Source organism: Cyprinus carpio, chromosome A20 (assembly GCF_018340385.1).
Source record: "Cyprinus carpio isolate SPL01 chromosome A20, ASM1834038v1, whole genome shotgun sequence".
Lineage (NCBI taxonomy): Eukaryota > Metazoa > Chordata > Actinopteri > Cypriniformes > Cyprinidae > Cyprinus > Cyprinus carpio.
Window position 1 is genome coordinate 9,464,830 of NC_056591.1, and position 8,458 is coordinate 9,473,287.

The 8,458-nt window shown below is 35.8% G+C and overlaps 1 pseudogene; it reads left to right on the forward strand.

The window, feature by feature from the left end:
- Positions 1-3,435: 3,435 nt before the first annotated feature.
- Positions 3,436-8,458, forward strand: part of LOC109099534 — a 15,040-nt pseudogene continuing 10,017 nt past the window's right edge.

Sequence of the window (8,458 nt, forward strand, 5' to 3'; positions counted from 1 at the left end):
ACAAGCCATCTCGTGGGTATTACTTACAATTGCCCACTTTATATTACTGTACAAATACTATCATAATTAGTAGGCCTCAAAATTCTAAATGTTTTAATGGTTAAACCCAAAACATAAACTGTTTTAACTGAGCAGCAAGTATTGATAACAATCGCATCACAACCCATCGGAAAGTTTCTGCCCATGCACTAAAGTACAAGTTTTACTGTACTGAACCTGGCAACCTCTTTCTACAACAATGGCCTCATACTGTTGAGTGTATTTCTGTTTCAGCGAGGTCTATATCGGCACATGACGCGCTGTGAAACATTGTTTGTTGGACGCTTCCTCCAGAAAGGGGGGCATGCATGACGAGAATCCAGCCGTGGTGGGTAGTCGGTGAGTCAAGTGGTCCCCACAAGCCCGGGGACATTTCCGGACACCCTCCCACTCCCTATGTGTAAAGCACTGAAAACTGTTTTGATATTTGTTATATGAGTATAACTCCCTCTTCCTCCCAGGATCTTATTAACCTCTGTTACTATTATAGTGTTTAATATTATAGTATATTATTACATGTATGTTAATTTTGAAACATATTTCTATAGCACATTTACAAAATACATGCATTGACCAAAAAGCCTTTCCAGCAGATAACTTAAAAAATAGAAACATTCTTTCACATAGATACATTAAAGGGGTCATATGATGTTGCTAAAAATAACATTATTTTATGTATTTGGTGACATGGTGTAATGCAATGTGTTTATGTGGTTTAAGGTTCAAAAACACATTATTTTCCACATACTGTACATTATTGTTTCTCTCCTCTATGCCCGCTTCGAAACGCATCGATTTTTACAAAGCTCATCGGTCTGAAAAGTGAAGTGTGTTGTGATTGGCCAGCTATCCAGTGCCTTGTGATTGGCCGAATACCTCAAGTGTGTGACGGAAATGTTAAGCCCCTCACCATACTGTGATGCCATCTCCCAGCCGACCAAACAAAAACATTAAAACCCATTATATAGGAGGCATTTGTTGCATCCAGTGGGGACATAATTACTGATTATAATGACCTATACTGTCTTTTTTTCACATTGCGTTGTGTAACGTGCTGTGTAAACATAAAACCATGTCTGCATTTGTGATCAGAGAAACAACAAAACAACAAGCCTACTCTACACTGCTTAAAACTTGCATTTGAATCATCAGTGGCAATTTATTTAAATATTTAAACGTACTTACAGTCTGTGAGTCAGAACAGCCAGCACTGTAGTCTTCTCTCCCAGGATCAGGAAACAGTCGTCCATAAAATGCGTTGCACATATCTGAATATTTGGGTTGAACTGTTCTGGAACAGTGATGTAATTACAACTTAACCACTGATTTCTAGTTGTGTCCTCTTTTGGGCCAAACAAAGTAGTTTCACTTATACAAAGATACACAACCTTCTCCACAACATGGTGGTGGTGGTAACAGCGAGAATAAAGTTACACCTTCTTTTTTGCATGAACATTTGGCGGTGTTATGCAAATCTTCACACATCGTGATGTAGACATGTAGGGACGTGTTAGAATGAGCCGTTTTAGGGGGCGTGATTGACTCTTCTTTATGCACCAAGAGCTTGTAACACTCCAAAGAGAAAGGAAAACTTGAAATCGCATCATATGACCCCTTTAAAACCTGGTAATGTCTCATTCTAAAACGTCTTTATACTCAATTTAAACACATCCACTGTCAAAAAAAATATATGCAATGAAAGAGAATTACATAATTGGGGAGCAGAAAACAGAAAATGCCCTTTCACCGTTTGATCTTAAAGAATCTTAAACTGAATCCTAAAAAAACAGGCAACCAATGTAACACGCTATAAACTGGAATAATAAGTTGGGGGGGGGGGGGGGGGTGGGGGGTACTACGCTCTTCTGTACAGGGTTCGAGTCATTCTGCCCCACTCAAACTAAAACCTGGCACTGAAAAATACCTATAAAACATGCAATATACGACAATTGTCAATAATCAAGACGTGACATGACGAGAGAATCCAATTTCAATTTGGAAATAACCACTTGAGTTTGGTAGAGAAACGCATCCTGATACATTATTAGCACAAGGACATGATCAAGTGCCGAAAAGAGTCCAGAGTAACAACACAAAGTTACGTTAACCTGATCAGAAACAGCCTTCCCCTAAGAAATTGTACTAGTGAACAATAACAAGTTCTATACAATTTATGCATGTAGCAGATGCTTGTTGATCCACAGCGACTGCAGTGGCACAAGGTCAGCTAACATTGGGTTGTGTACCTAACATGTTTTCCGGGAATCAAACCCTACAACTCTTTGCACTGCTAACGCAATGCTCTAGCCCACATGAGCACAAGATATCAAATACCGCACTCTCCGAATCAAGGGCGATTTATATAGCAAAAATTTGGTATCAACCGCATATAAATGATAACAGATTGGATTTCGAATGAATAAAATAAACTGGTCACAAGAATAGGAAACCTGTGGCACAATCTCATTCACTGTTTAGATCGTGCTTGAATTAGTCTCTTTCTTTCCCCTCATCAGTGAAGAGCGACATGACTTCATCACTTCAAGACGCCTGGGCTATTTCAAACCACGTATCAGACAACGACAAGTGAACTCGCCAATATAGGGCAAGGTAATCAAATGACGAGCAGAGGCTACATTCTTTATGCTAACTTCTTTTGATATCATACAGTAGCAAAATGCATGGTTATTCTACTGTGAGAGGGGCAAGACATTGTTGGCGGATATTATTTGTGTCTTTAGTTGTTTCCAGATTAGGAAGCATTCCAGCGGAGTATGCTCATACGGCAAATTCTGCCCTTTCAAAAACCCTAGTAAAAGGGGCAAATTCTGTCTGTGCTGGCTGATCGCAAATTCTGGTTTTGGGCTGCAATCATAACGAGTAAGCGTCTGCTACAGGATGCTGACCGCCTCTTGGTCAGATGGAATATTAAGATCCATAAGATAAACCGTGGGCCGGTAAGTCAGGGGCGCGGGGATACTAAGTGCGGTAAAGTGAGATCACTGATGGAATAATTAAGACCCCGAATTAGAACCTGATCAGTTTTGATGTGCAAGCAACCCTCCACTTACTGTGATGGTTGTACAGTCTAAACACAATAGCCTCGCCAAAGTGGGTGTGACAAAAAGTGCAGCACAGAGTCATTGAAGTGAGGTTTGTGGGGGGGGGGTGCTGGGGTGGTGAAAAAAAATAACATAGAACACTAACAACAAGTAAGAACAGGTGGGGGGACACAAGTTGCGCCTTGCTCATGATTATTAGAGGAAACACACTAATACGGATTAGCACACACACTACTAGTGGTGTGAAGAAAAAGGCATCCGGATAGATTGGACTTTAGGTCCAAGGTAACGAAGGGGGGGGGGAAAGGTCGAACGCCCGCAGACAAGGGCGGTAATGAGGCATCGGGAGGATGTGCAGGACGCCGAGTGCCAGGGGGGCCACCGGGGGCCCAACGAGGAACAAAAGGCAAGGGGTGGGCATAGCTGCTGGACAGGAGGCAGGGGTAAAACGCAACGGCACCCGTACGGGGATGGGAACTACTATTGCCGGGGCGCGGTAATGCAGACACAGAACATGGGAAGAATGAGAGATTGGAAGCAAAGAAACGAGGAGCACAGGATTTACCCATTTGTACTAGGTTTGGTCGATCAGGATAACAATAAATGGAGAGATGACCCAACATTCACAAGCAACTACAACCATCCAACCAAGCAATGTTTTAGACATGCATAATACTATTCAAGTAAGATTACCTGTTGGATAATCCAGTTTTCCAGCCTTCCAGCGTGTCTCGTGAAAGAAGGTTGCTACTGAACGCCTCTTGTTTTCTTGTGACCTATGTTTACCACGCCCGCGCACCAGCATGTTTTTGGCCCGGCGCGGGCGCTGTCTTGTATCTTCTTCCCTTTCCTGACTGTGGACGCTCATTGCGGTGATTGTACCCTAGTCCCTCTCTGTTTTCGGTGGGTCTAGCCTCCCCAGAAAACACTAAACCCGGTCTTACGGACGAACAAGGGGCCATATTTACACAGCACCCGGTTTGCAGGACGAAGTAAGGGAAAAGCACGGCCCCTTTCAATGAATGTATGTGCTACAGTGGCTGAGGGAGGTCACGTCAGGGAAGTTACAGCTCTGCCCTAAATATTTGAATATGTTTTAATTGTATAGTTTTATATTTATATTTTAAAATGATCCTCTGGCAGTAAATAAAATCTTACTGCACCCATTGCCCAGCCCACCCCCCCCCCCCACACGACATAATCAGTATTTAGTCGCGTGGGCTAGATTAATTTTTGTTTGTAATCTAGATTAATCTCACTTGTAATCTTGAATAGTAATCTAGATTAAAACAGATAATCTAGAGTAAAACTAGATTTAATCTGGAATTTAAACTCAAATGACTTCAAAAAAAAAAAAAAAAGAGGCTACAATATCGTAGTGTTTTTAGAGAAATGGCTGTTTTTTGCCATAACAAGCAGATGCTTGTGAGCAGTAGCTGCATGGTCGGGTCCATAAAGGGCCAGTAGTCCTACTCACCTGGCCCCAGTGATTGCCCGTTGAGTGGGATGAAACAGACTGTAGCAGAGTCTCGCGCGAGGAGCAACAATAGGCTGAATAGGCCCTATCAAAGGAAGAGATGAGCACTCACTGAACTACAAATGTTAGTAAGAGCCATGAGGGTTTTTCACTGCGCTTTCATGCCTCATGCCAGTTGCGCGGGCCAGTCGTCCTCCCTCCTACTTCCTTTTCTTTCAGCCCTCTCCCATTCCCTCCTCCTCAAAGAAAAATAAACCATAGGAACTCCAGTCAGCCAGTAAGCCGCCACACACTTGCCCCCCCTAAGCTGGAAGAAAAAGAATAGAGCAGTGTTCCTATCCTGACGAGGTCCGCAGAGCGTTTAACAGCATTCCAAAAACTCAATGACTTCATTCAGGCTAGACTCAGATGAGTAGAGAGAGAGAGGAACGGGACTGGGATGGACAGAACAGCAACTGTGTGACGTGATGAGTCATGGTCAGTGTTTGTGCCGGGAAGCAGACAGCACAAAATAGAAGAGAGAGAGAAAATGTGAGATAGAAATAAGTGATAATGTAGGCGTACAGACTGTGGGCCGTGAAAGAAGACTGGAAACTAGGGGAGACTAAGTAAGCGTGCAGGAGCATCAGAACGCCACAGCAGTGGCCAGCAAGTTCAAGCTTATCTTCTGTGGATAGGAGTCTCTTTTGAGGAATACTTCAGCATGACTGCTTCTCTAGATCGTGTGGAAAGATTGTGGCATTTTTGAGTTGTGCTTGGGTTTATTTTTGCATGTGTTGGTTTGAGCATTTGCTTGTGTGTTTGTATTGCTAGTTGAATCAGCCATTTGCTGTTAGCCATGCACTGAAGACTTGAATTGTCGTCTGGTCTCAGCTGAAAAGGTCTATGTGTGAAAATCCCCCACCATGGAAAAAAAAAAAAAAAAAAAAAAAAAAAAAAAAAAAAAAAAAAAAAAAAAAAAAACAGCTCCTTCTCTTCCTTCTCTTCTCTTCTCTTTCTCTTCTCTGCTTATCCTTATCTCTCTTCTCCTTCGCTTTTCTCCCTTTTCTCTCTCTTCCTATTCTCTTCTCTTCTTCTTTCTCTTCTTTTCTATTTCTCTTAACATGGGGTACAACATCCTCGTACCTAAAATGGAGACAATTTCTCATTAACATGACAAACTTGTTGTTTTTTCTGTCAAACAAAGTATAATATTATGCATTGAATATTTCTCTTGTTTTAGAATATATTAAATTCAATAACATTATGCTTAACATACATAAAATTAATCTGCCTATAACCAGCATCTGGGTTTTTAAACTAATTCTTTATTTTTTTTTTTTTAAATTAAATATAAAAAATAAATAAAATCGTCCCAGCAATTTTTTTTTTTAGTTTTGTTTTTTTAGAGTGTAGAGCAGGTCTTGAGGTCATATATGGAAAAACAAAGATTATTTTTGCCTCCTAATAAAAAATATATTAAAATAATTAATAATAATAATAAATGAAAATAAAATAAAAATATATTATTGCAATTTTATCTTACAAATTAGGTTTATTGGTTATTTATTTTTGGTTTTTTTTTTTTTTTTTTTAATTTTTTTTTTGATTTTTTTTTTTTTGTGTGTTTTTTGTATTTTGTTTTTTTTTGTTTTTTTTTTTTTTTGTTTTTTGTTTGCTTTTTTTTTTATTTGTGTGGTTAGGTTATTTGATGTTGTGGGTTGTATTGTTTTTTTATTGGTTTGCTGTCTGACTAATGTGAAGATTGTTGGTTATTTTTTTTTTTTTTTTGTTGATTGTGGTCTTTTCTGTGTGCTTTGTTAGTTTTTCAGCAGATCTATATTTTTTCAGTGTGGGTGTTTTGGAACAACTCTCGCATTCACCTTTTCTAAAGTGGTTTTGTTTGTTGTTTTGTTTATTTTTTTTTCTTTTTTTGTTTTTTTTTTTTTTTGTTGTTTTGTTTTTTTTTTGGTTTTTTTTAAGTTTTTTTTGTTTTTTTTTTGTTTTTTGTTAAAATCTCTTTTTTGTTTGTTTGTTTTTTTTTTTTTTTGCTTTTTTTTGGTTTTTTTTTTGTGTTTGTTTTTTTTTTGTCTTTTTTTTTTTGTTTAGTTTTGTGTGGAATTGAGTGATGGAGTCTTTTGTTTGTTTTTGTTTTAGATTTTCTTGTGATTGGGGATAGGTGTTTTGTTTTCATGCGGTTTTTCTTTTGTGTTTTTTTATTTCTTTTAGTTATGGTTTTTCTGATTGTGTTTTGTTGTTTTTTTGTGCATCTGTTTTGTTTCTTAAGATTTCCGGGTGCACAATCCATGTTTATGTTTTTTTGTTTTTTTTTTGTGTTTTTGTTACTGGTTATTTATTTGTTTTTTTGTATTTTGAAGAAAAGTTTAGCTTTTGTTTTTTTTGTGTTTTTTGTGTGTTTTTTTTTTTTTTTTTTTGTTTTTTATTTTTTTTTTTTTTTTTTTTTTTTTTTTTTTTTTTGTTTTGTGAGAGTTTGTTGTATGGTTTGTTTTTTTTTTTTTATGTTCTTTATTTTCTGTTTGTGAAAAAAAAATGTTCTTTTTTGTGTGTATTTTTTACCAAAGTTGTTTAGAAGAAGTAGATGGCATTTTCTTCTGTTTGCAAGAGAAAATACTTTCCATTGTGAATTCTGTTAGTTTTAGCATGTTAGCTATGGCATGTTTTATTTTTAACACATCCCTCTTTTTTTTTTTTTAAAATCAAATGTACACTGTATCGATGGTGTATTTTTTTTTTTTTGTTTTTTTTCAGCAAACAATTTTTTTTGTGGTTGTGTTTTGTTTTTTATTGACCTATACGTTTTTTGTTTTTTGTTGTTTTTTTAAAATCATTTCAGAGTTGATGTTTTTTTTGTTTTAGTGTTATGTTGTTTTAAATTATTTTTTTTTTTAATTTGGTAGATTTTTTTTTTTTTTTTTTTTTAGGTTTTTTTTTTTTGTTTGTTTGTTTTGTTTTTTTGTGCCCCAGGTGATTACTTTTTTTGAAAAATAGTTTTGAGTAAATGTCTGGTTTTTTTTGTTTAATTAGGAAAAGTTTTGTTTTTGTTTTATTTGACCTGATCATGGTTTTTTTTTTGTTTTGCCATCTTTTTTGTTTTTGTTTGTTTTTTTGTTTTTTTTTTTTTTCTGTTTTTTTTTTGCTCTGTTTGGTTTTTAGTATGTTTTTTTTAGGGATGTTTTGTTGCACTTCTTCACTGTTAAAAGTTTTTTTTGTTTAAAGATTGTTTTTTTGTGTTCTTTTTCTTTTTTTTTGTTTCACAAACACTATGTTTTTTTTGTTTTCATGTTTAAACAGTTTTTTTGTTTTTAGTTTGGCAGCAGAGGTTTTTACTGTTTGTTTGGTTTTTTTTTTTTTTTTTTGTTTTTTTCTTTTGTTTTTTTTTTTTGGTTTTTTTTTTGTGTTTTTTTTGTTTTTTTTTTTTGTGTGTTTTTTTGTTTTTTTTGGTTTTTTTTTTGTTTATTTTTGTTTTTTTTTTTTGTCGTTTTTTTTGTTGTTTTTGTTGGTGTTTTTTTGTTTTGTTTTTTTCTTTTTGTTTTTTAGTTTTTTTTTTTTTGACAGGTTTTTTTTTGGTTTGTTTTTGTGTTAATGACAGGTTTTTTTTTGTCTTTGGTCTTTTTTGTTTTTTTTTTTTTCGTTTTTGTTTTTTTTTGTTTTTTTTTTTTTTTTTGTTGGTTTTGGTGTTTTGTTTTTGTTGGTTTTTTTTTTTATGTATTTTTTGTTTAAAGCTATTTTTTAACTTAGGACAAACCTCCACACCCGTCTGGAAACGGTACAAGTGTTTTTTTTTGCTGTTTTAACCTTTTTTTTTTTAGGGGTGGTAGTGTTTTTGAAAAAGGAGTTTTTTATGATTTTTATTGTTTTTGTCCACATTGTGTAGATTAGT